A 7,127-nucleotide genomic window follows, 5' to 3' on the forward strand; every position below is an offset into this window, starting at 1 on the left:
TTTCCACGTATAAAGCCTCTAAATTCTCATTTTCTACTCAAGATCGACACAAATTAAATGAATTATAATATATTTTAAACTTTTTTCTCTCAAAAGATTTCATTACTTTTAAATAAGGTCTCATATTCAAATTTTACATATGAAAAAAATGTAATTAAAAAAAATGATCTCATTAAAATAATTAGATAAATTTTTCAATAAAGATTATTCATCAATAAAATTAGTCAATATTTTACACTAATATCATAGTAAAAAAAATTATAAAAAACTATATCAAATTCTATCTCTTCAAACTTTAATCTTGCATCCTGTGAAGTATTCCAAATATATATTTTCTACTTCTAAACTTTTAGAATTATTTATACCTTAAATCTATCATAAATTCCCAAATATTCAGATAAAAAATAAAATTTTGAAATTTTAATTATAAAAAGGACAGTAAGATCAATTTTATTTAATTTTTACAAACTTAAATGATAACGAGCTAATGAAAATTAGAGAAATTAAGATGTCCAGTGATAGCATATAAAATAGATTTACATAATTATTGAATCAAAAATGATTATATATGATAAATTTATTGATTTTTATAATAATTATTTTAAAATTGATATTAACAATATTTTATATTTTTATTGTTAATGTGTAAAATTATTTTATATTATTAGTGTATTTTTTTATACGAGGAGGAAATAAAAACAAAGAGATTAATTAACCCTAGCTAGATTCAGCAAAAAAGAAAAACTAGCCCTAGCTAGATCTTGCAGGAAATTATCCAACGCTGCAGCATGCGGAACTACCATATCCTCCGAAACATAGTCCTGTCTCTCTCCCAGACACGAGCCTATGTTAAAGTATATCATCATTAAATTCTTAAAATTATATATAATATAAACCAAAAGAACTAATTAATTAAGTCCTAAATAAAATAAAGTTATATAATACACTATACTTATCATATCACATTACATTATCAAGTGATATTTTAAATTAGTTTTACAATTATTTTTTAATATATTTATTATGAATACATTTTAATATATTAATTATATTAGATTTTTATTTTATAGTTTAGTCTTCTATAAATAATATTTAATAACAATAATTTCAATAAAATTAAATATGAATTTCATTATTTATAAAAATTTAAAACATAAATAATAATGGATATTATTGAAATTAAATAAACAATATTATTTTATAAAATATATTATATATTTCAATTTGGTTCTTATTTAATAAGTTTTATACAATATACTATATATATAATTATACTATATATTTTAATTTACAACTAACTCATGCGTCCGCACATTTACTTAACTAGTTATATATAATATAAACTAAAATAGCTGTAAAATAAAGTTATATGATAGGATACAGTAAACGTGGGTAGTACTACGTAGCACATAAATATTACTCTCTGATTTTTTTATACACTAAGAATATTACTCTTTAATTTTTTTTATTCATATAAATTCAACATAATATTAAAAAATTTATAATGTGTTACTCCCTAATTTGAAGCAATGGAATGGCATACGAATACGAGAGTGGTGATCCCGAATTTGCCATTTTCAATGTAGTTAGGTCATTAGCCACGTATATAGTCTCAGAATCTATTCCGTTAATCTGTTTTTCAGACATGTAAAAAATCTTACCTTTCAACCACAAATAATAATAATTAAAAAAAACTCCTATATTATGTAAATAAATTTTATTTAAAGGCGAAGACATCTTTTACCGTATTCTTTTCTTTCTCTTGTAACAAATAGTTTCCCAACTATTTAACAGTAGTTATTGTTGTACTTTAAAAATTCTTTTTAAAAAATAACAGTTTTAGTTAATTTTGCCTTTTCTATCATCGCCACTTAAATTTCTAACTAAGATGTGCTACGACGACTACGTGCCATTTTTTTTATTATGCCATAAAAAAAGTTAAATTTTATTTCTCGCAATTGGACCGAAATGAATAGAAAAACTAAATTCAAATAATTTTGAAAAAAATAATGTTATTTCTCAAGATATACATTTAGAGTTCAACAATAACTAAGAATATTTTAAGAATAAAGAAAAATGAGAAAGTTAATGTTATAGGTAAATTCACACAGTGATATTTGTTTCACGGAATTTAAATGAATTCTTTAAAATATAAAGACGAGAATACATATTTTTATGTTTGTTAGAAGGTGATAAAAAAATTTCTAAATATTTTTTATTTCTAGAACAATGAGACTTTCATGTTTCTTTTGATTTTTTTTTATTAATTTTATTTTTTTATTAATTTTATTCCTATGAAAGGAGGGTGGAGATGTAGATTCTTATGTGATAGAAAATCCTTCACTACTAATATCCACTTCTTCTTTTTTTTTTTTTCTGAATCCCACTATCCTTATCTACTTCTAATTTTATTCCAATTTTCACTACTGTTACATTTTTTTTTAAAGTACATATTTCTTTATTATTCTCACTTTTCTCTAAAATCTAATTTTATTCCTGCTTAAACAAGACCAGCATGTTTTATTTGTCCCCTCCCCTTCAAAACTAATAAATATATATTAGATAGCTATATTAATATTACAATATAATATTTACTGTAACTAAAGTAGTAATATCTAATTGAGTAGCATGTACAAGGACTTACGGCAGGCAATACTTAACATGCATATGTGTAGTTCTTCTTTATCAAAAATATAATATATTTTTTATCTATTAAAATATTGTATAATCTGCTGAAAAAATTAAAATATTGTATAATACAAAAGAAACTAACACATAACACGCTACTTTTGGTTTGTTCTTGCATTGTTGTTTCTTCGCTTTAATGTTTCAAAGCTTAAGACTTTCTTTTTTCATTTTTAGATTTTACAGTACACTTATTATATAAAATTTCATTCTTAGATATATGTTAGATTTTATAGCTTAATGTGTCCAAGTATAGTAGTATCGGACGACCATTTAATTTCCTGTATCCGCCAATTATTCATCGCTATTTGTTGCAATCTATGTGTGTTTATCTTTATGCACAGAAGAACAAGATAAATGTAACTTTGTTTCTCTACCCACTATTTTTTACATACTAATTACATTTATTAAGATTATATTAGTTTAGAAATTATTTTACATTTCTTTTATATTTAGAATAATATATTGATGATTTGTTGTTTGTTGTTGTATGCTCTTATACTCGCGTAGATGAATTTGTTTAGTGTTTAAACTTGCTACCTTAGTTTAAAAATCGGTTAGTACTTATTTATATGGCGTTTAGTTTAGTCTTGTTTTTAATATTTTTAAAATTGAATTAATATTTATTTAATATTTTTTTTCAGCCCCTACGATTAATTTCTGGATTCATTCCTGTTCGTAACCTCCATGGCTGAGATGCATGTTTTGTTCTTAACCATGTTTTCAGTAATGTAGGATAGGTTCACGGTACAGTGTAATGGAAACATAATGTGGTTGTTAATATAATATATAATAATTTCTTTAATATAAAAAATATTTTAATAGAGTTTAATGTTTATACTTGACATGTAAAATAACTTTTTTGGTAAGTTTATTAACTTTTAAAATAATTATCTTAAAATAATTCAAATGATCTAAAATTTTTTATATTATCAGTGTATAATTCTTTTTCTCATCTTAATAATATAATATATATTTTTGAAAAAAAATAATGTGAACTAAACATATGTTTTGAATATTCCTAAAAATATAAAAAAGTTCCCACTAATTAGCAAAATACATTTTTTCTTGAAATATACAAGAATATCATTTCCGTCTAATATTTCTAGGAATGACACCCATCTTATCTTAGAAATCCAACAACATTTCATGAAATAAACACCTCTAAGTTATTTAAAATTTTAAATTTTAGTATTTATTGCATAAGACATTCTTCTAATAGCTGGAAATGAAACTTGTTCCTCTAAAAAAATGTTAGGCTAAAGTTGAACCATGCATTTGATATAAATATATATATTGGTTCAATTTTCCACCCAGAAAAAATGTTTTGAATTTTATTATGATAATTATATCCTCTATTTTGTTACTATTTTAATTGGAATTTTTTATATAAATTTGACATCATGCCACTTGCTCTAAAAGTCTAACTTATCAATTCTTCCTTTTAAGATATGGGCAAATTCTTTAAAGAAAGTTCTTCTGATAAGTTTTGACTACTTTTCTCATAATGTATCGTTGAAATATTTAAATACTGTTAAGAGCCTCTTAGACACTTGGAGCAATAGACCATTCAACTTGGATATGTAGATGCTAGAATTATAATCTATCATACGTTTTATTTTATAGGCCAATTTTGAATATTATGCACGCTTAATTAAAAAAAAACCACTTCAGTTTTACAAAAAAAAAAAAAATCTAAATTTTAATTTTGTGTTATTCATCAAAACTTGAGGGTCAATTTTCTTTGATTTAATATTTTTTCACTTAAATCTAAACTTTATTTTTAAAAAATATATATATCAATATTTCAGTAATCTTTTTATTTAGACTTTTAAATTAATTATTTTCATTTTCCTTTTAAAATTTTCTCTTTTTTCTTCTAAATTGAAATAAAAGGTATAAATAAAAATATATATTAAAGTGAATAATAAATATTGTTATTAATAACAATAAATATTTAATTATTTTAAATATGAATAAATAAATTAAAGAGATAACCTTTTAAAATTGATTAGAATTTATGGAAATAAACTATTGAAAAATAGAATATCATCTTTATTGATATATATGGTATGTTAAAAATTAAAACTATTACAACAAATTCAAATTAAGATTGATTAAAGTTACAATACTTTTAAATTTAATTTTTTTTCTGCTGAAATTAAATTTAAGTTATCTAAACAAGAAAGATATCTTCAATTTAATACAATATGTCAAGATTTAAAATTTAAATCATAAATTGAAAATTAAATTAAAAAAATAGTATATGAAAAAAGTTATGAATAAAAATTAAAATTCTTAATACAAAAGAAGTCACATGTCTTAATTAAAATAAAAATAGTTTTTAAAATTGCTTTAGTGAAAAAATGAGAAATCAAATTTATGATATAAAGATAGATAACAGTGGAAAATGCGGAGCAATAACTGGTGATGAAAAAAGTAAAAAGAGAAAATGTAAGTAAAGGTGGTTATTTCTTGTATTCTTTTAGGCCATGAAAGGTACTGAATGGTGATTTGAATGAGTGAGACCTATGGGACTTTCTTTTCAGGCTATGAGGCTTTTAAGTTGTATATAATCAAAACTCAAATACAAAAACGTTGGGCTAAGCTAGCATAAAAATCTGATGGATGTTGTTACCCACACCCAGCAAATTTCTGGTACACCTAGCAAAACCACAAAATTCCATTTTTACCCTTTTGTAAAGTTGATACAGATTCACCAAACTCTAACCAAGGGAGATAATAGACCAATTATATTATAAAATAATAAATATCACTATATATAACAATAAAATTTCTAATGTATATGTAATGCACATGTAAATTTACATAATAAATTTTGTAACAGTTAATTTTGATCTAATAATTAATGTGTTTACATATATAAATTGTAAATAAAAATCATAGGTTTCATAAAAATTATATATGTATACAAATTAATTATTAGATCAAAATTAATTGTCAAAAAATTTATTATTTAAATTTACATGTGCATTACATATACATTAGAAATTTTATTGTTATATATAGCATTATTAATTATTTTATAACATAATTGGCCTATTAGTTCAATTGGTTAGAGTGTTGTGCTAATAATGTGAAAGCTACAGGTTCGATTCTTGCATGGTCCTATTGGGCTTATGGATTTGCCAATTCGTATCAGCTCTACGAAAGGGTGAAAATGAAATTTTACTGTTTTGTTGAGTGTACCAGCAATTATGCTAGGTGCGTGTAGCTTTCATGTTGAGAAGAAGAAATGACTTTTGCTATATCCACTCTTCTTTTTTGCTAAGTACACTTACATTTAATTTTTCTTTTTTTATTATCTTATATATTGGTCATTCCCATAACATTTATATGAAATCATTATTTTGGAACGTAATTTCCAGAATAATGTTTTGATTTTAACATTTCATAAAGTAATTTTGGGAACACAACGTTATGTTTAACATTTTGGAAAGTACTTTCCAGAATGTTAAAAAAATAAAATTATGTTCATAAAATACTTTCTAGAATGTTAAAAAATAAATCATGGTCTGAAAAGTACTTTATGAAATGTTAAGAAAAACATCTTAAAAAATTTAAGCAAAACACTAAGACTATTAAAAAAATTCATATAAAGGAATAAATATACAATAGTGAAGCAATTGAAGTGGATAATATATAACTATATTGGTCCTTCAATCTGAACGACTCTTAGAGGCATGCTACTGAACAACTTGAAGTTTGGAAGACAAAAAGACCTTAATGCTAAAGCAAGAGGCTAAGAAAAGGAGGAACAAATGGAGACCATAGCAAGAGATTGAAGGGATGAAAGGAGTGAAAGAGAAGAAGAAGTGTGGTTAAAGATAAGAGAATGTATTGTTGCTATGAAAAAAAGGAGTGTGTTGTAGCATTTAAAAGGGAGTATGTGAGGGAGAGAAGGTTTGAAGGGCAAAGGTTATTCATGAAATTTAATTTTAGAAAAACGGAATGATAACGTAGTTAGCAAAATAAGGAAGTGGATATAGCAATAGCAAAAAATTTGAGCACAAAATTTGAATCCAAAAAAGGCCTAAAATAGGTTGTGGCTTCTTGCACCTTTTTATGCTCAAAATATCGAATCTGGAATGTAAATTTACACTTTGGAAAGGTCTTTCCAAAATGTAATTTACATTCTAGATTAGGTGCAGGAAGCTATTAGGGAAGTGCAAAAATTAATTTCCCTTAAAATATCTTAGGGATATTCTTCATGCACTAGCCATTTTCTTCTACACCCAGCAAATAAAGTGAAATATCAAATTTGCCCTTCACTTAAAAGCTTAAATACACCATCTCTCCACTACTGTGCACCCATTTCATTTATGTGTCTCTTCTCCTCCTCCATGAATCTCTTGTCCGCTGATATAAGTACCACTATATCGTCGACAGTGAGTCTATTTTATTTTACTATGTTTAATCCA

Source organism: Glycine max, chromosome 10, assembly GCF_000004515.6.
Source record: "Glycine max cultivar Williams 82 chromosome 10, Glycine_max_v4.0, whole genome shotgun sequence".
Classification (NCBI taxonomy): Eukaryota; Viridiplantae; Streptophyta; class Magnoliopsida; order Fabales; family Fabaceae; genus Glycine; species Glycine max.